At 40.2% G+C, this 20,483-nt stretch overlaps 1 protein-coding gene across 2 annotated transcripts in view; it reads right to left on the reverse strand.

The window, feature by feature from the left end:
- Positions 1–20,483, reverse strand: part of bcar3 (BCAR3 adaptor protein, NSP family member) — a 189,972-nt gene that overhangs the window by 111,583 nt on the left and 57,906 nt on the right. Inside the window, exon 1 of one of the 2 annotated variants that reach the window (XM_003220054.4) lies at positions 2,923–3,219. The exons of the other annotated variant lie outside the window; for it this stretch is intronic. The gene's annotated coding sequence lies outside the window, so the exon portion shown is untranslated. Of the gene's footprint in view, positions 1–2,922; positions 3,220–20,483 lie in introns of those variants that run through there. 2 annotated transcript variants of the gene reach the window in all.

A 20,483-nucleotide genomic window follows, 5' to 3' on the forward strand; every position in this document is an offset into this window, starting at 1 on the left:
ATATGCCATGCAAATCAATTTAGGTCTCACTTTGCTTACAGTGACCTCTATTAATCTCTTCATGCTAAGAATGACCAACACTCTGAGCTCAACTAACTATCTCAACAAGTGAGAATTTAGGGATGACAATGAGAAAAACATCGCATTAATAAGGAAAGAAAAATGATCAGTTCCAATATTTTATCATATTTTTCAGAAATCTCCCTTTACCACATGATATTGCTTATATTTTTATCATAATGAGAATACAAAACGAATCACACCATGGTTAATAGCAACAAGAACAAAGATTAGGAATACACCACTCCATATAGTTAGATAGATAGCTCCTTTTAATGAGTAAATACAGGACCAGTTCACTATAAATATCAATTCAACAACCACTGATTATCTCTGACTCTAAAGTAATTTTCAGTTGTATAGTTTCTGGGAATGGCTAAGTCTCTGTAAAATAATCACAGACTTTAGAAGCAATCCCATTTTGTGATGAATGAACCACAACTTTTGAGCCTAGCTCCCCCAATTCAGTGTTGGGAAGAAAATAAGAATGCCCAGTGTATGTGCAAACATACTGCACAAAAGGGTTAAAACAATCCACTTTCCCCCCATCCTGACTGTGATGAGAAGAAAGCTGAGGCTGCACATAACTCGACATAATGGAAGTAATGTACAGTGGAAGTACTTTCTGAACAGGGCTGCACTTTATGTATGCAACATGGTGATTGTTCCTGTTGCTTCCGTCCTGAAGGCAAACCTATCAGGGGGTTTTCTAGCAAGATTTGTTCCTAACAGGTTTGCCTTTGCCTTTCTCTGAGGCTGAGAGAGTATCACTTGCCCAAGGTTACCCAATGGGCTTCCATGGCCGAGCTGGGATTCGAGCCCTGTCCTCCAGAATCCATTTCTCAAACAACCACAAAATATTGGCCTGCTTGGAGTGTATATAGTCTGAGCTAAACAATCTGGACTATGTCAGCATCTGGACAGCCATACTTCCCTGACATTTCCCCATAAAGCTGTCCCAAACTGCAAACCACCCTCATAACTCCTCTTTAAGGCAGTGATGGGAGTTGAACTGCTCAGAAACTCCTCTTCCGTGCCTCCTGTCACTATCCGCTGTGATGAGAGAGGCAGCAAAGAATTATTATTATTATTATTATTATTATTAATAATAAAAATAATAACCTAATTCAAGCCCCTAGATCTTTATCCTCCCATCCTTATTATTATTAGATACAGCAAAAGATCACTATGCTGGCTTTTGTATTGGATCACACACCAGACACTTTTCACTTTGCCTAGGGCTATGTGATGTATCGGCAGATAATGCATGCAGAGCTGAGTAGGGTGGCCTTTTGCAGATGACAGATGGTGATTTTATCGGTCCCAATTGTTTTTAAGTGCTGGCCAAGGTCTTTAGGCACTGCACCCAATGTGCCGATCACCACTGGGACCACCTTTACTGGCTCGTGCCAGAGTCTTTGCAGTTTGATCTTTAAATCCTCATATTGTATAAGCTTTTCCAGTTGCTTCTTGACATTCTACTATTGCCTGGGATTGCATTTTCCATGATCTTGAGGTCAGGAGTACTGTGCTCCAAATCTCTGTCATTATTATTATTATTATTATTATTATGTTTATTTATACCTTGCTTTCTCTCTACACAAAGGAGACTCAAAGCAGCTTGGGGTCCAACTACACTGCATGGTAGACCCATCTAATGAAGTTCAATGCAGTCAAACTGCTCAGAAACTCCTCTTCCAAGCCTCCTGTCACTATCCACTGTGATAAGAGAGGCGGCTAAGAATTATTATTATTATTATTATTATTATTATTATTATTATTATTATTGGAGTCACATTTGTAATACATACATAAATAAACTACGTAACCTAATTCAAGTTCCCAGGTCTTTACTAGCTCTGTGGATCCTCTGATTATTATCATAATTATCACCATTACTATTAATGTTATTATTATGTTTACATTTATATTCCACTTTTTCTCTATTCAAAGGAGACTCAAAGAGGCTTGGGGTCCAGCTACGCTGCATGGTAGACTCAACTAATGAAGTTCAGTGCAGTTAAACAGTTTAGAAACTCATCTTCCGAGCCTTCTGTCACTATCCACTATGACAATAGAGGCAGCTAAGAATTGTTGTTGTTGTTGTTGTTGTTGTTGGAGTCACATTTGTAATACATACATAAATAAATTCTGAAACCTCATTCAAGCAACCAGATCTTTACCATCCCTGTGGATCCTGATTATTATCCTCCTCCTCCTCCTCATCATCATTATCGTAGAGTCTCGCTTATCCAACATAAACAGGCCATTGGATAAGCGAAAATGTTGGATAATAAGGAGGGATTAAGGAAAAGCCTATTAAATGTCAAATGACGTTATGATTTTACAAATTAAGCACCAAAACATCATGTTTTACAGCAAATCAACAGAAAAAGCAGTTCAATACACAGTAATGTTATGTAGTAATTCCTGTGTTTAAGAATTTAGCACCAAAACATCGCAATGTATTGAAAACAAAAGTACTGACTACTAAAAGGCAAACTGTGTTGGATATTACAGAACGTTGAATAAGTGATGGTTGGATAAGCGAGACTCCACTGTATTATTATTATCTTTATTTATACCTCTCTTTTTCTCTATTCAAAGGAGACTCAAAGCAGCCTGAGGTCCATCTACACTGCATGATAGACTCATCTCATGAAGTTCAATGCAATCAAACTGCATTAGATGAGTCTACAGTGACTGGCAGTGTATATGGAGCTCCTCCAGAAAGACCTTCCTATCCGAAGATTTAGGAAGTAGAGCGTATTAACAAACCTAGAAAAACTCCTTGCCTCTTCTCCCTTTCGTCCAGCCCTGATCCCTGAAATGGGTCTTTCCAAACAAGCCAGAAGTTATTACCTGCTAGTTTGATCCTGCTTAGAGGTGAAAGGCAGGCGAGTCAGCAACAGGAGGAAGGCGGAGAGGGGCTTCGCGCAGCGCTCTAGCCATCTCCCGGCGGCTGCGTTGTTTCTCCTCCTCTTTCGCTTCTCCTTTTCCTCCTCCTCCTCCTCCTTCTGTCGAGACGCCCTTTAGCGCCGCCTTGGCCCTGAAGGGCAAAAGGAGGGCCGCTCACAGGGTTTGCGCTGCCTTCGCGCCCTGGGAAAGGAAGGCGGGCAGCTGCAAAGCCGGCGAGAGGGAGGCGCTCCTTCTTCCTCTCCGCCTGGGGCCACGGCCGCCGCGGCTGAAAGCGCTCCTTGCGCCTCCTGACCTCCCCTTGCCCTTCGCCTGCCTTTCAAAGGGCTTTCCTTCCGCCCGCCTGAAGATTTTCCCACCCTCGGAAGATGGGGAAAGCGACTCCCTCCCCGGATCCAAAGAAGCCCATTCTAGGGCAAGCGCAGAGCCCTCAAAACGAACTCCTCCAAACTCTGTAAACAAGCCCGGTCATAGCAAATTTCACATTAAAAAACAAGCCCTGGAAATAGCAACAAAAAGCCCACTATGTGGTTCAGATTTGTGGATGACACCTTCACCATTTGGAGCCATGGAGAAGAAGAATCATAGAATCATAGAATAGTAGAGTTGGAAGAAACCTCATGGGCCATCCAGTCCAACCCCCTGCCAAGAAGCAGGAAATCAAAGCACCCCCTCAACAAGTTCCTGGACCACCTCAACAGCATCCACCCAAACATCCAATTCACCATGGAAAAAGAAAAGGAAGGAAAACTGCCATTTCTAGATGTCATAGTCACCCGCAAACCCAATCAACAATTGGGCCACACCGTTTACAGAAAACCTACACACACAGATAGAGACTTACATAAAAGCTCCAACCATCACCCACATCAAAAAAGAAGCACAATTAAAACCCTGCAAAAAGAATCTACGAACCTAATCTCCTCTAAGGTGAACTGAACCACCTAAACTGGGCTCTACAGGCCAATGGGTGCTCCACCACAGACATCAGAATTGCTGCAAAGCCAAGAACAAGCCACAAGAGCAAAGACAAAAATCCTCCCAGAGGAAAAGTATTCTTACCACACATCAAGGGAACAACTGACCACATAGGGAATCTGATGTAGAAACACAACCTCCAAACTATCTACAGACCCACTATGAAAATCTAACAAATGCTACGTTCAGCAAAGGACAAGAGGGATCCTCTCATCTCTGCAGGAGTCTACCGTATACCATGCAGCTGTGGACAAGTCTACATAGGGACCCCCAAACACAGCATTCCCCAAACACGAATCAAGGAACATGAAAGGCACTGCAGGCTGATTCTACCAGAGAAGTCAGTCATAACAGAGCACTTGAAGAACCAACCTGGGCATAGCATATTTGAGAACACAGAAATGCTGGACCACTCTAACAACCACCATGTCTGACTTCACAGAGAAGCCAATGAAATTCACAAGCACGTGGACAATTTCAACAGAAAGGAGGAAACTATAAAAATGAACAAAATCTGGCTACCAGGATTAAAAAAAAAACTCTAAAATCAGGACAGTGAATAAAGAACAACACCAAAAAAACAGGGGAATTTCAGACATGAAACAATCAGGGCCAGCTAACACCTCCCAACAAAGGATAATAATAATAATAATAATAATAATAATAATAATAATAATAATAATAATAAAACTTTATTTATATACCGCCCTATCTCCCGGATGGGACTCAGGGCGGTTTACAGTCATAAAAGCAACACAAGTCATAAAAGCAACACAACATTACATAACGACATAACACACATTATTAAACAAGGTAAAATAGTACAATTATAACGATAAATCACACTTACATGACCAGATCAAGGGGATGGGAACCATAAACCCAATATATTAAAATGTATCATTTTAGGATAGGGAAATCTTGTGCAATGTATTCAGGCTCAGAAATCGGCGGTAGTCCTGGATTCTCCCAGGCAGGAAGCAGTCAGGCTTTGAAGCTGCAAGTCTATTCAATGCTAAACAAGCTAGCTAATTACAACATTCACACTTGCCTCAAACAGACAAGAACTCTTTCTCCCACCCTGGACATTCCGCAGATATATAAACCCCACTTGCCTAGTTTCCAACAGACCTGACAACCTCTGAAGATGCCTGCCTTAGATGTTAGCAAATGCTTCTGGAACATGGCCATACAGCCCGGAAAACTCACAGCAACCCAGCTCTGCTGGTTTTTGGTCCAACCATTACAGCCCATTTTACCTGGGAAGAAATCCCATGCTCAATTTAGATTTATTTCCAAGTAGACTGGAATGTACTTAGTCCTAATCTTTTTTTTATACTGGATTAAAACCACTTCATTGGATGTGTTGCAATAGCAGATTCCCAGATTAGTTTAGTGTTTACACTTTTTTTGGTTATTTAATATTAATGTCTATTTTACTTAAGTGATATTTGTCTTTGCTCTTCTAATCCTATGTAAAATCATACTACATATTTTTGACATTAATATTGAAATCTGAAATATATCCAGACAGTCGTGGATGGGATTGGGTTTCACAGCTACTACTGGCATTACCTGTATTCTGCTGCTCTAGAAACTAGGACACAGAGCAATGGATTCAATCGGATAATAATAATAATAATAATAATAATAATAATAATAATAATAATATTATATAATTATAATAATATTATAATAATTTCCACACCAGACCTCACAGTTGTGGAAAAGAAAAAGGTTTGGATCATTGATGTCGCCATCCCAGGTGACAGTCGCATTGACGAAAAACAACAGGAAAAACTCAGCCGCTATCAGGACCTCAAGATTGAACTTCAAAGACTATGGCAGAGCAGGTGATCCCGGTGGTGATCGGTGCATTGGGTGCCATGCCAAAAGATCTCAGCTGGCATTTGGAAACAATAGACATAGACAAAATCACGATCTGCCAACTGCAAAAGGCCACCCTACTGGGATCTGCACGCATCATCCGAAAATACATCACACAGTCCTAGACACTTGGAAAGTGTTCGACTTGTGATTTTGTAATACGAAATCCAGCATATCTATCTTGTTTGCTGTGTCATAATAAAATAATAATAATAATTTATTATCCACCTCTCCTCACGGCTCAAGGGGGGCACACCACAATTTAAACACAGCACTATAAATTACCATGTAAAAGCTAGGAAGAGTTTTCTAGCAGTAAGAGCTGTTTGACATTGGCTGCAATCTCCTTATCTGGAGGTTTTTAAGCAGAGGCTGGAGTGCTTTGTATATTTATGCATGGCGATGGAGGTTGGACTGGACAGCCCTTGTGGTCTCTTCTAACTGTGATTCTGCAACTGAGTCAGGCCAGAATGTAAGGAAAGTTAATTTTATGGAGGGTGATGTGTGGGTGTATGTCTCTCTTCCTTCTTTTATTGGCATCCAGTCTTTTGTGACGCAGTGTGGGGGTTTTTAATATCCCAAAGCATCATTCGGCCACCCAAAGAGACACATGTTACCAAGTAAGCCTCTTTAATTAAAACCGCAGGTGACAAAACCAATAAGCAAACAGCAGCTTTCCCTAGAGTGCCTTCCCATCAATGGGTTTAGGAAAAGGGCAATTTACATCACTCAACAAATCTGAGTGGTTGTCTTTCCCAACTATATTATCGCTAGAATCCAAGCGGTAGGACCAGCCCTTAGGCAGAGTGAACATATCTATCTCCAAAAACAGTTTTGAGGTAATGAAAAAGGGCAGCAAGCTGTGAATCAATTCTGCTAGTTGTGCTTTGTTGTGATCAGTGTTAACTATTATTACTGAAGCAATGCAGAATCTTCAATCATAGTTTGAGGTTGGTTATAGTTCTGCATTCCCATTAGGGACAGTAAGGTAGCCACTTCAGGTGGTGAAGTGGATGGAGTGGGAAATGTATCCCATCTGACTGCAAGAATGGACACCTCACAGGCAGATATCTGTGAATCAGATGGCTTTGTGTGGAGCATCATTAGCATTACCAACACAGGGAGTTAATAGTGATGCATATGATGAATTTCTCCTCTAGTTTCAGATGATGGGAGAATCTGGCTTGCCAATGGGAGTTCTCTTCTTTCCCAAACCAGTAATGTTAAAGCATTCTCAGTGTTGAACATATTTTCCTCAAGTTTGGGCAAAAGGCAGCACCTGATCTAGTCATCCTTAAGGAAGTTGGGAATTTTCATTCCTTGAGTGCAACTGGAAAGTGATAGCTTAGAATTTCACTACAGGCCCCATCTCTTACAATTCTGTTTCATTTCCCTAAACCAAAATTAAAATCAACCACACTTTGCACATCAAGATCATGTGGCAGTGGCGTGGAAATGGAAATGAGCACCAACCCCCAAAGTCGGACACGACTAGACTTAATGTCAGGGGAAAACCTTTACCTTTACCATCTTAATCCATACCACCAAGCCAATTCCAGGAACAGACCTTTCATAAAAGCAATCCTTCTTAATTTCCCAAACAAGATTGCTGTTCCCCAGCCCCAGAAAAAAAAAAACACATTACAACATAACAGTTAATCCTAGTACATTATGGCTGGAAAACCCAATGCCCAGATAGTAAGAGGGTTGCAATAGTTTTCAGACAAGTAGCCCTATTAGTTTCTTGTAGTGGGAAAGGAAAGGAAAGGAAAGGAAAGGAAAGGAAAGGAAAGGAAAGGAAAGGAAAGGAAAGGAAAGGAAAGGAAAGGAAAGGAAAGGAAAGGAAAGGAAAGGAAAGGGAGAAATGTAGCTAACTGGTTTATATATTATATTTTCAGCATGAGCTTTCATGGCTATAAACCCACTTCTTCAGATGCAGTACAGAATGATGAGAATTGCAGCTAAAATCATATTAGCCAAGAGTAGAAATAAGAGATTTTCCACTTTAAATATGTACTTCACTGGTAGAAAGGTGGGAAGTCTATTTTGTCTTTGATTCTTTTTCCCTTTTTCTTTCTCTTTATTTTCTTCTCTTTTTTTATAAAGTTTAATTTTTGCCTGTTTATGTTGTTGTAGTTTGTTGTTGCCAGATATGTATATCTTTATTTTTCAGTTGATTGTTATGGTAAATGTAAAGGTTTTCCCCTGACATTAAGTCTAGTCATATCCAGTTCTGGGGGTTGGTGCTCATCTCCATTTCTAAGCCAAAGAGCCAGACAGCTGGTGTTGTCCGTAGACACCTCCAAGTTCATGTGGCCGGCATGATTGCATGGAGCGCCATTACCTTCCTGCTGGAGCAGTACCTATTGATCTACTCACATTGGCATGTTTTCGAACTGCTAGGTTGGCAGAAGCTGGGGCTAACAGCGGGAGGTCACCCAGCTCCCCAGATTTGAACCGCCGACTTTTTGGTCAGCAAGTTGAGCAACTCAGCAGTTTAACCCGCTGTGCTATATGATACTTAATAAACATAGGATTTTTTTGGTTAAAAAAGCAAAAAGGAAAAAAATGCAGGGTTCCACTACACAAACCAATGACAGTAAACTACAATTAACTGAAAAAAGAAGTTAATGTTCAACCTGACTGCTATACCAGAGGAAGATTAGGCATGCGGGGAACACACAAACTTGCACATATGTTGAACTATGATTTAAAACTATGTGTGGAATCAGCCCTAACAACAAGCAACGATTCACTGAAAATAGAAGCAAATGCTTTTGCTCATTTCATGGCAGTGGTCTGTGTAAGGAATGGTATATAATTCTGACAATAAATATAGTTTATTTTCTGCCACCAACTCAATAAATTTTCATAAAACTTTGTAAGTTTTATAAATATGTAGTTATATATCATATTTATAACTGTTACAAGCCTTCAGAAGAAAACATTAATTTTGACAGATAGTCTAACACAAGATAAAGAAAAATAACTTTCTTTTAAACGACTCCAGCAATTATTCTGCAGCCTCGTTTACACCTAAGACTGCAGAAAGACTTACAAATACTTCAGACAGCCATGCATTCAGATAAAGTAAAATGCTATTTATACGGTATTAACACAGGCTTAACAGTACATTACATGGTAAACATACTATAAATATATAGTGAAAAGATAAATGGAAATTTTCAGACAAGAGGTGTTCTACAGCTCCAATCTGTGTGGTCATATAGAACAATAACTGAATCTGGGTCCAAATTATACCATGTATTTGTGAGAATGGCTACTGGCAATTTAGTATCTTTAATAACTGGAGAATTAAAAATAAAGAGGAGTTGTAGTTTGATGAAGCATCAGCATTCTTTGACAGGGAAGGCTACAAGTCAGTTTTTTTTTTTCACATCAGGAGCAACTTGAAAAACCGCAAGTCGCTTCTGGTGTGAGAGAATTGGCCATCTGCAAGGACGTTTCCCAGGGAATGCCTGGATGTTTTACCATCCTGTGAGAGGCTTCTCTCATGTCCCTGCATGGGAAGCTGGAGCTGACAGACAGGAGCTCACCCCGCTCCCCAGATTTGAACCACCGACCTTTTGGCCAGCAGTCCTGCCAGCACAAGGGTTTAATCCAATGGTTCTCAACCTGTGGGTCCCCAGGTGTTTGACCTACAACTCCCAGAAATCCCAGCCAGTTTACCAGCTGTTAGGATTTCTGGGAGTTGAAGGCTTAAACATCTGGGGGCCCAAAGGTTGAGAACCACTGGTTTAACCCATTGTGCCACCAGGGACTCCTTACAACTTAGATGATTCCATATAATTGAACTATGGCAATAAAACTGCATTAATTTTACAGTGTAGATGTGCACTGCAACTGCACAAATCAAAACGTGAAAATAACCAGGCATGTTTCAATGGGTGTCAGTACTGTTATTGAAAATAAATTATTGGCCTGAATATATGCTCAACACTACAAAAGTAGAAGCTACACACACCACACCCGAGTCACTGAGGTCCTAATAAAAAAACGAAATAAACCCATCAACTGGGAGTCAGTCTTCCATGGATCTAGTCCTGAACTTCAGACCTTTCAAACCCTTTCTGAAGTATGGTCTTCAAAACGGCTTCTGTCTTTAATGTCCTTGCCTATTATACTCAACTTGCTGAGGATATTTTCTGCCACAAAGTGAAAAGGTAGTTCTATGTCTTTATATTTTTGGAAATACATCTCCTAATCACCAGCTACAACCCTCATGCTGGCTGAGGATTCTGGGACCTGTAGTCCTTCCCCAAGTTCCAGGCAAGTAGTGTGGTCTCAACTTTTATTAAAGGGAGAGGAAGTTTGTGGAAATGAAGCCTAAGAGAAAATATACTCTATTGAACCATACAGTACTGAACTGTAGATTACATAGTAACTTACATGCAGGACAGTCTCTTAATCCTTTGACCGGGAACGAATGCCTTTGACCTAGTATAATTATAAGAACCAGCTGACCAATGCAGTATTTCTGTTTTGTTTATAGTGTTGCTTTAAGAATAGATTTATGACTGCCCACTTTTTTCTATTTTTGGCCATTTATATGCACTTTGCCAACTGAAAGGACTCGTATTTCCAGATTTACTCCTTCTTCATTAAAATTGTGTCCTTTCACTCCCACTTTCTTTAAATTCTTGTATGCTAGTAGCTGTCTCTCGTTCTATGAATGTTGATATTCTCGTGCAGCTGTGTTATCTTCTGTAATCCTGCAGTTTATTCTTCACATTGTTCTATCACTTTCTTTTGTCTTGGTTCAATACCCAAGGGATTTATTGCTTTTATATTGATAATAATGCCTTCCATTATCCAGCAAAGTATCTTTCTAAAAGCAATGACATCTTGCTGAGCAATGCCGTTTTCAAAGTTTTGTTAGTAAAGTAATTTTGACTGCTTTAATCAACTCTCCAACTCAGAATCATATTTTTCTTCCATTCAAAAGTCTCTTCCTTTCCATTTTTTTTTACTTTTCCCACAGAAAGCTAATAGAGCAACTCTTTCCCCACTTACATTTTTACGATACATCAATTATAGCAGAACTAGCCCTACCATTAGGCAGCGGCCTCTGGTCACTAACTTTTGAATTGAGGAAAAACGTGGTTGTGGGTTGGCTATCATGTCCTCTCTTAACCTTCTCTTCTTCAGTCCAAACATACCAAGCTCCCTAAGCCACTCCTAGTAGGGCTTGGCCTTTTACCATATTGTTTGCCCGCCTCTGGATAACTTGATTGCTCTTGGGTGTTATACACCATTGCAGGGCGTAGAAGTAGAGTGCCATGTGCTTTTCCTTTGGAGAGCCAAATGCCTTCCACCCAGCCTTTAACTGCAACTCAACTGGCTTGAGGAATTATGGGATTTATGTACTACTCCAGATTCCTACAATGATTTCACTAAAACATTCTCAATTACCATGTTAATTCTATCAAGCACAAACATAGATCAGGTCTCTAACATTCTGGCAAGCCAAGATTAACCAAGGTAGTGTTCCATAAATAACTGCATGTGAAGGTTTGTAAAAAGACACCGTGATATAATGGGTTGACTGGAAAGGCATGTGTCAGCAGCTGATTGGCTGAGCCAGCCAGGAGCCAGAATTCCGATTGGCTACTGTCTCTAGCCTGCTGCTGAGACAAATGGTTTTATCTGCCACTTTCACCTCGGAGAGTGAAGAGAGTGCTAACTGGAAATAGTCAGGAAGGAAATGGCTGCCAACTCTCCATAGCCTGATTATTTATAAGGAAAATGAGGCATATTTAAAGACTGTTTAAAGGGTCTGTTTATTTCCTCTGTTCTCTGTGTGAATTCAGATAGACTTCTGTATATATTGTTGCCCTGTTTGATCTTTTGAACCGAGATAAAGATACTTATTATGTTACTTATTACACAAGCCTGAGTGACACTTCATTATATGGCAGGGTATATTTTGTTTCAGAAACTGTGCTAAAGCTATTTATTTATTTCTACAACCTCTAACACTGCAGTTTCCACATCTGGCTATCAAGTTAATTATAAACCAGGATCTTAAAAAAAAAAAAACAAGCTTATAAATCAATCTCAGCACAACTAAGAGAAAATACTCTGAAAATTCTGCATAGATGGTACTATTATCTACTCAAGCTACATAGAATTAATAACAGCATCTCTAAATTATGTTGGAGAAGGTGTGAAAGAATTGTGGTTAACATGCCAAAAGTACAGAGATTCTGCAATGAAGTGCTATCATAGATAAGACAAATAGTGGGGGAAGCAAGACACTTCAGGGGAGTTCTGCTTACAATTTCTGTATTCAAAAGTGAGAATAAGGATCTGGTAAGTAAAAATCTTATACTCTTCCTGTTAAGTGCTGCAAGACTTGAAATAGTGAAAACCTGGAAAAAGTTAGAAAACCTGACATGGGTAATAGCTCTATCACAAAAGATGCTTACTGACCGAGGGCTTCTGTTACAAAAAAAAGTTGCTGTTTCTGAAGTAGAGGCTCAGTAGAATTCATTGAATGTGATGAAGTGGCCACGGCACATCACAAATAGATTACTGCAATGTGCTCTATGTGGGGTTGCCTTTGAAGACTGTTCAGAAGCTTCAAATGGTCCAATGGACAGCAGCCAGATTTCTCAATGTTACGGGGGTACAGGGAACACACAATCCCCGTTATGCCAGCTCCACTGGCTGCCAGTCAGCTAGCCAGCACAATTCAAAGTGCTGGCTTTAGCCTATAAAGCCCTAAATGGTTCTGGTCCAGCTTACCTGTCTCCTCTATGAACCACCTCGGAGATAAGACCTGCAGGGGAGATCGTGCTCTCAGTCCCACCCCCTTTGCAGGATGGTGGGGATGAGAGACAGGGCCTTCTCAGTGGTGGCCCCTCTACTATGGAACTTCCTCTATAGTGAGATCAAATCTGCCTCCTCTCTCCTGACCTTCAGGAAAAAAAACTTAAGACATGGTTTTGAGACCAAATTTTTAACAAGTAACTGGTGCGGTGCAATATGTAACTATGAAACAATGTGATTGACAAATGGAACATCCCTGGATTATGTTCTTGATTGCATTATTTTAATTGATGTTTTCAATAATTAATATTTTAATTATATGTTTTAATGTGTGCACGGCATCAAATTGCTGCCTGTTATAAGGCTGCCTTGAGTTCCCTCTGGGGTTGAGAAAGGCGCGATTTAAATAGGGTAAATAAATCCGTGGAAAAGGAGTCAAAAGGTATTACACAGCTAGTCCATCTTTTCTTCTTTAATTTTTTTTCTAGAAAGAAAAACACATGGAAGTCACATTAGGAAAAGAGAAGAAGACTACAAATTGTGGACAACAATGTCTGGACCTCTGTACAATTCTGTGAACAAGACAGTGAATGACTAAATATATTTTTGAAAGCAAAAATGAGTAAAAGCCCCCTCTGAAAAGTTAGGTGAGCAGAGACTAATGCTGAAGAAATTAAATGAAGCAACCATACTGCTCGAATTTCTACAAAAGCCATTTATGTTATTTAGCTATGTTTTGCCTTCCTAGCCAAGTACGTTAGCAGTATCATAGCTGGTGCCATATACGGTACTTCCATTTTTTTGCTGATTCCAGCATTCTTTGGCCACTTTTTCTTAGAGACAATTGGGGTCACTGAACACTAGATTGTTTTCACTTTAACCGGCCTCTGCCTCATCATCCAACTTGTCACAGAAGATTGAACAGCAAGAGAGGCAAAAGCAATAATTTTGCAGCAACAAGACCCTGGCAGTTGACTCTTGCTGTAAGATGGTTATAAATACAGCCATCTACTTCGGGGCAATAAAGCAGGTCATCTCCTGGTCAGTAGATTCAATTCACCTCAATTGTTTTGTGCCTGTGAGTATATGTCTTCAAGTCACTTGTTGGCTACAGCAATCCCATTAATTTCATAGGGTTTCCTAAGAGGTAACTGTGCCTCCTTCGAGGTATGTGGCTCATGTAAAATGGAGGAAAAAAAAAAGATGCGTTTTCTCATTATTAATCTGCATTTTCTGAGTGGACTTAAACTTGTATTTTAACTCTGTGTTTCTTGTTGCATGTCTTTTAATAGTGTTTTATCTTGTGTTTTAATGATGTCATATTCTGCCTCAAGCCACAGGGAGAGGCAGGTAATAAAATCATTTATTATTATTATTATTATTATTATTATTATTATTATTATCATTATCATTACATGCATAAACGCCAATTAGGCTTCCCAGGGGCTCTGCGGCTGCTCCAATAAAATAAAATAAAATAAAAATTGAATGAAATTTAAAAATAAGAAATAAAAAGTATAATCCAAATAAGAAAACTAGAAATTACATTCTGAATGGAAATTTGCCAAGTTGAATTTGGTGTCTCATTAAACGTGCATATGTTATTTTATGTTATGTCTTAATTTAGGCCTACTGTTGCACTACAGTGCACCCTAGTTCTGTTGCAATGCAAATGGTTTGATTTATTGAACTTTGAGAGAATTTGTACACATGGCCAAGTTTTGACAATGTCATGTGTATTGGTGGTAGCTGAGAAAAAAATGAGATATTATAGTAAACTTTGAAATTTTTAAAATACAATTCAATTGAATGGACATTACACAATTGGGTTGCTGTGAGTTTTCCGGGCTGTATGGCCATGTTCCAGAAGCATTCTCTCTGACGTTTCACCCACATCTATGGGAGGCATCCTCAGAGGTTGTGAGGTCTCTGAGGATGCCTGCCATAGATGTGGGAGAAACATCAGGAGAGAATGCTTCTGCCATACAGCGCAGAAAACTCACAGCAACTTAGTAATTTTGGTCATCAAAGCCCTTGACAACACAATGCGCAATTGTTTAGATATCTCTTTTCTTTACATTGACTTACTATCCATCCCCTCGTGCTCCTCCCACAACACTACACATCATTAAGTTGTAGTCAAAAAGGTTGAAAACCACTGCTCTAGCGAATACAGAAATATAACCAAGAGCATTCACCTACATGAACATTGTTGTCCTTATTATCCTGCCACAGATTTTGTTGCTTAATAAATGTGTGGCAATCTGACAGCCCCTATTCAATTACAAGGCAGTCCTGAGTGCATTTAATCCCTCAGGAAAGCTTCCAAGCCATATCCCATTTGCTCACGGCTCTACAAAATGGCTCAGACTCCTGAAGTGGGTTTTCCCAGAAGAGCATTCAGTGCAATGAGCAGCTGAGCTCTCAACTCCTCGGACTGAGGATCAGCTGAGCTGTTGGCGCTGTTAACCAATCTCCTGGGCAACAACGACATGCCAGGACATTCATTGCTGGATGCTCAAAAACACCAATGAAAGCCCTCTAAGCACCACACTATGGGGGTCACACAAAACCATGAAAAAGCACCACTGAGTTTCAAAAGCTTCCCATCCAACTCCTCCTGAGAGATAAACTTAACAGTGAGACCAGAGCATGTAGGAGTGCAGCAATGGGAAATAACAGAAGATAAAATCATGCATACCATTTAAGAAACAAAATTACACACACAAATCTCAGCACCATATAGAAACCCATAGCCAATGTAAATGTTTCACCATTCTCACAGGCAACTACAATATCCTAAGTGCCAAAATTATACAAAGAGCCACACAAGGCATTTGCTGTCTGAAGAACAAGTTGGTGTCCCTTTCATTCCATATAGGACTCACCTGGACTACAAATGGAAAGTTTCTTCCAATATCGATAATAAGGAAGCCTATACCACTAAACCTAAAGTTACCTGTCCATGCTAGGCATCTTTTTCTTTCTTCCAGTATTTGCTGCCTAAGCAACCCTCTCAGTGTCTAATGTTAGAACTGGCCCTGGTCACACATCATGGCCATCCACGAAAACATCATGGACTATGATTTCAGAATCCTGTCTGTTTTCAAGTACTGCGGTGCTTGAATAATAAAATTAATGAAATAAATTGACAGTCTTTAAAAAAAAAACTGGCTGTACTCCTGTGTGGAGGTTATATGGCTGTGTGGAAGGGCCCTCAGCCTCATAGGCAAGAAGAATTGACCAAAGAGTAGATCAAATTAATGGAATCTGTCTATAATTTGCAAGCCTCGAAAGAGCAAGTCATCAGCAAGCAAGGGGTCAAAAGGTGTGGGAAGCCAGTGATCATCATGACCAGCCTTATTTAAAACTAGGGTACTCATAATCTCTCAAGTATTTGGTATCCATACAAGTATAAATCGCAATCTCACAACAAGCACAAAAATGTAAGAAGTGGTCTGCAAAATCAGATAAAAGATATATCTACCCCAGCCTCCAGAAGACGAGGGCAATGGTCCTCTCCGTTTCTCTGGTGTCCAAAGAAACCCTGCTTCTCATCACAGGATAATATATTTCATTAGATCCTCCGGGGAGGCCGTTCTCTTTCTCCCACCTCCTTGGTTGGTGGGGACGAGGGAGAGGACCTTCTCAGTGGTGGCCCCTCGGCTCTGGACCTCTCTCACCAGGGAGATCAGACTGGCATCTTCGCTGTCCACGTTCCGTAAGGACCTAAAAACGTGGATGTTCCGCGCTTTTGAGTGAACAATCCCGCTAGATACCCAGTTTGTTTGCAATGTCTCATTGCATTTTATCACTACTCCTCATTTTTATACTCGTCAGTGCTTTAATAAGACCGTCCCTTCGCCCTTTCATGATCGCCTTTATACTATTTATGAGCCCTATCCAGAGTTCTCTGCACATGTATTTTATGTCTAGGTTCTTAAAGCATTTGATGTGTTTTATGTTATTTTATATTTATTTTGACATATTGTTTTAATTTATGGATTGTGTTTTAACCTATGTTGATGTTGGGCTCAGTCCCATGTAAGCCTCCCTGAGTCCCTTTGGGAAGATGGAGGCGAGATATAAAAATAGTTATTATTAAAGGTAAAGGTTTCCCCTGACGTTAAGTCCAGTCATGTCTGACTCTGGGGGTTGGTGCTCATCTCCATTTCTAAGACGAAGAGCCGGCGTTGTCCGTAGACACCTCCAAGGTCGTGACTGCATGGAGCGCCGTTACCTTCCAGCCGGAGCGGTACCTATTGATCTACTCACATTGGCATGTTTTCGAACTGCTAGGTTGGCAGAAGCTGGAGCTAAAAGTGGGCGCTCACTCCGCTCCCGGGATTTGAACTTGGGACCTTTCAGTCTGCAAGTTCAGCAGCTCAGTGCTTTAACACACTTCGTCACCAGGGCTCCAGTAAAGTTGCTGTTGTTGTTGTTGTTGTTGTTGTTGTTATTATCATTGTGACTTGTAGGTGTTGATTGCAACCTACAAATGATGGAGCTCATGTGAATTTTATGGGAAACTCAGCAATATATGTAAGACTACCCACACTAATGTACTTTATAGTCAGGAATTTAGATGTATGTGTGAAACTAGGCTTGAGCGATCCATGAAAAAATTGATTCTAAACTCGTTTCAAAAGTAGGGGGCGCCAGCGTTTTGTTTCTGATGTCATTTCTGAATTTTGCCCCCCAAAAAATTCGAAATTAACGAAAATTCGTTATTTTCTAAATTAATTCGTTAATGGCAGACGCGCATGCGCAGTGGCCAAAAAAAAACAGCACGAGGGGAGATTTTACAGGACTCTCCCGCCCTCATTTTTTGAGTGATCTTCTTCAAACTTGGTACAGTGGTAGAACACATTTAACACTGATAGCTCACAAAAATTTGGAACGTTTCCCTTATCCTCTGATTTTTGGCGAATTTTCATAGCTTTTATAATAAACCATTTTTTAATAATTGCAGAAATCTGTTCCTGGTTTGAAAGTCTTATTTCCTGTTTCATTGGGTTGTCTTTACTGTGAAAGTCATTGTTCTACTTCAGAAACCTTGTTTTTGTGGCTGAAACTTTGTTAAATTGGTGGACCAAACCATAATATGTTCCATCCATGTCGCTTGCACAAAGTTCAGGCAGTGTCATAGATTTTGCCATGTTTCTATGACAGAACCAATTAGGAAATGACATTTATCACCCAGGAACAGAAATCATAGTACGCCATCAAATCCTTCCTGACAGATGGCCATCAGCCTCTGAATAAGGAAATTAGTTCCTGGTTTGAAAGTGCTATTTCCTGTTTCATTGGCTTTTCTGGGCTGAGAGTGTGTGATTTGCCCAAATGGGTGGCAGAGTGGGGAATCAAGCCACAATTGGAGTCCAAAATTCAAACCTCATCCTCCCTCCTTCTCTCTAAACTTCTCATACCTTCCAAGAATTCACATACTGTATGAAAGTTTGATCAAGATGGTCAGAGGAGGGCAACTAAAATGATCTAGGGTCTGGAGAACAAGCCCTATGAGGAGTGGCTTGAAGAACTGGGCATGTTTAGCCTGCAGAAAAGAAGGCTGAGAGGAGACATGATGTATAATATGTGAGGGGAAGTCATAGAGAGGAGGGAGCAAGCTTGTTTTCTGCTGCCCTGCAGACTAGGACACTGAACAATGGCTTTAAACTACAGGAAAGGAGATTTCACCTGAACATTAGGAAGAACTTCCTCACTGTGAGCTGTTCAGCTGTGGAACTCTCTCCCCGAGCTGTGGTGGAGGTTTCTTCTTTGGAGGCTTTTAAGCAGAGGCTGGATGGCCATCTGTTGGGAGGGATTGGATGGTGTCTTCCTGCCTGGCAGAAGGGGTTGGGCTGGATGGCCCACGAGGTCTCTTCCAACTCTACTGTTCAATGACGCTATGATTCTAAGTGAGGACAAAAGGGGGTGGGGAATGTTAAGAGGAGAGAGGGCCTGGAACACCTGGGAATTGTAGTTTGCAAGTGGGCATAGTACTATTGGAGAAACGTTTGCTTCAGCCCAATGCTTTTATAAATGGTCAATATTCAGAGGCTTCGTTCTCCTGCATTTTGAAAGCTATTATGATGAAATTTGCCAGAATGGAAGCAAAAATTAAGTACTCAGCCTATCAAGTTTCATAATGTTTGACCCATCCACTGATTTTTGGGGATTTCTGAAGCAACATTATTTTAAAATGTTAGCAGATCGATAGCCACGCCTCCCTGTCCTTCTTCCTTCCACTTTGATTGGCTTGCTAAGGCTTCTGGGAAATGGAGTTTTTTCTCTCGTTATGGCGAATTGCTTCATTTCCACTTAAAAGAATGGTCAATATTCAGAGGCTTCGTTCTCCTGCATTATGAAAGCTATTATGATGAAATTTGCCAGAATGGAAGCAAAAATTAAGTACTCTTAGCCTATCAAGTTTCATAATGTTTGACCCATCCACTGATTTTTGGGGATTTCTGAAGCAACATTATTTTAAAATGTTAGCAGATCGATAGCCACGCCTCCCTGTCCTTCTTCCTTCCACTTTGATTGGCTTGCTAAGGCTTCTGGGAAATGGAGTTTTTTCTCTCGTTATGGTGAATTGCTTCATTTCCACTTAAAAGAATGGTCAATATTCAGAGGCTTCGTTCTCCTGCATTTTGAAAGCTATTATGATGAAATTTGCCAGAATGGAAGCAAAAATTAAGTACTCTTTGCCTATCAAGTTTCATAATGTTTGACCCATCCACTGATTTTTGGGGATTTTTGAAGCAACATTTTTTTTAAAATGCTAGCAGATCGATGCCCATGCCTCTCCCTCCCTCCCTCTTCCGCTCTGATTGGCTGAGAGGCATGCCAACATGGCTTCTCCTCTCAGAGGGGCTACAGCTTCATCCGAAGACATCAGAAACAAACGAAAAAAGGTACTTTTATTATTCAAATTCGTAATATTTGTAAGGGCAGTGAGCAGATGGTTCAATATTAATTCAAAAGTGCTTACGAAACGAATTTTTAACGAATTTAACGAAATAACGAAAAAATTGCTCAAGCCTATGTGAAACAAAATGCAACAGGCAACTTTGGCATGATTTAACATAGGCTTAATATAGACCTCTTAAGTGGGAGCAAGTGCACAATGGGGAAAAAGTGTTGCAACTCTAGAGATTGGTTTGATAAACGGTCAAAAAGAGTGGGAATGAATGCCCAGGGAAAGTCAATAATCCACAGAAAGAGATTGTAGTTTCGTTAAAGAACATATGTTTAAGGCCCCTTCTATACTGTCATGTATACAGATTATCAAAGCAGATAATCCACATTATCTGCATTGACCTGGATTATATGAGTCTACGCAACCATTTCATCCAGTTCAAAGCAGATAATCTGGATTTTATATGGCCGTGTAAAAGGGGCCTTAGATTCAATCTCTCATTTGACAAGAATATCAGTGAATGAATGCACTTCTGACTAGACAGTACTATGTTAGCTATATTAGGGCACACATCTAGCTCGAAAGCACTTTTTCCACCCTTGTGATCATCATCTGGTGACAAAATGTTGCAACTCAAAACATGTGATATACAAAGAAAGTCTAAAAATATACTGGTCTCAAGGTTGCATTGAATAAATAATATGTAACACCAGAATGATAAATATACTCAGAAGCATCATGTGATATCTAAGGAAATTATATTAACATGAGTAAGGAAAAGAAAATTAATACTCATTTATCCCTGTCAAATAACCAAATGCACCATAGCCCTGACAGTTACTCAGATCATGCTTTCATGCATCATCCTTGCCACCCTTTGAATCACGTAGCATTGCTTCCTATTAATTTGTTCTTTTTTCCAGATGAA

Source organism: Anolis carolinensis, chromosome 4 (assembly GCF_035594765.1).
Source record: "Anolis carolinensis isolate JA03-04 chromosome 4, rAnoCar3.1.pri, whole genome shotgun sequence".
In the NCBI taxonomy this organism is placed as follows: Eukaryota; Metazoa; Chordata; class Lepidosauria; order Squamata; family Dactyloidae; genus Anolis; species Anolis carolinensis.